At 49.5% G+C, this 1,167-nt stretch overlaps 1 non-coding gene across 1 annotated transcript; it reads left to right on the top strand.

The window, feature by feature from the left end:
* Positions 1–817: 817 nt before the first annotated feature.
* Trnan-guu lies at positions 818–890 on the top strand. Its single transcript has one exon. It is a non-coding gene; the product is annotated as a tRNA-Asn (tRNA).
* The last annotated feature ends 277 nt before the right edge of the window (positions 891–1,167 follow it).

Below are 1,167 nucleotides of genomic sequence, written 5' to 3'. Positions count from 1 at the left end.
AAGCTGCCAAGTTCTGCTACTTGCTGGGGCTGGAACTTGGTGCCCTCATTTAATTACATCTTCACCAGCTTTCTGTCTTTTGCTGTCTAATCTTAACTGTCATGAGACTTGTAAGTAAACTGCAAAAACCCTGGGTTTGGTGTCCCAGGTTTCAGCACCAAAATGTTAGTAAATTGATGGCTGAAACTGCAAAGAGACAGTTCAGCCCTAGAGGGCGAGGTATCCCGGACACCTTGAGCTTCTTAGAACAAGAGCTCTGTCCTGAAGGTGTCCCAGACACCTGAAACTGTTTAGCACAGCTGTGATGGCTGGGACTGCAAAGAAACAGCCCAACCTTGGAAGGAAATTTTTTTGACTTCTCGGGAGCGTCAGGCCTGGAACTGCTTCAGCAAGGAAGGGTATCCTCACTCTTTGGGTCTCTGTGATAGGGGATGGTCTCTCCGCAGGACACAGCAATCCTGCTCCTCTCCTGGAGAGCCACAGTCTCTGACTCAGTGTTACCAACTCTCTCTTGCTCAGTCCACTATGGGATGTCCCAGCAAGGTTCTTCTGTTCAGCTCCCCCTTGCGCAGTCCACTATGGGACATTTCAGCAAGGTTCTTCTGTTCAGCAATCAGTGAAGGTCTTCACCCAATACTCTTTTAAGAAAGAGGTTTACTTGGGAAGGGGGAGACCAAGAGAGTAGCTGCTTCTACCATGGTGGAGAGAACAGCTCACAACTGACTGGGCAGGGCAGTTTATATAGGATGTGAGCAAGGGGCAGAGATGGCCCTGATTTCAGGGCCAAACTGTTGTTTCTTTTACTGACAATACCAATGCCTGGCTAGCTCAGTTGGTAGAGCATGAGACTGTTAATCTCAGGGTCATGGGTTTGGGCCCCACGTTGGTCACCCTGATATTGGTGAAACTATTAAGGCCACTCCACATAGTTAAAAGGGAGGTTTATTTTGTGGGGTAACTTACAAGTGAAGGGATAGGCTACGGGATCTGGGAAAGGTGTGGCGCAGTCCCGAAATGTTCTCTGGAGAACTCTGCTCAATCTAGCTCCAGCGTCCAGGGTCCAGGAACCAAGAGAGCCTGCGCATCTGGATCTTGGGTCTTCAGCATCCTCTCTCAGCCTCACCTTGTAGGCGTGACCACTACCAAATCCTCAATGGGGGTTGGAAC

Source organism: Peromyscus leucopus, chromosome 20 (assembly GCF_004664715.2).
Source record: "Peromyscus leucopus breed LL Stock chromosome 20, UCI_PerLeu_2.1, whole genome shotgun sequence".
Lineage (NCBI taxonomy): Eukaryota > Metazoa > Chordata > Mammalia > Rodentia > Cricetidae > Peromyscus > Peromyscus leucopus.
Note: the sequence above shows the minus strand (reverse complement) of the source record. Positions and strands in the feature narration are given on the sequence as shown.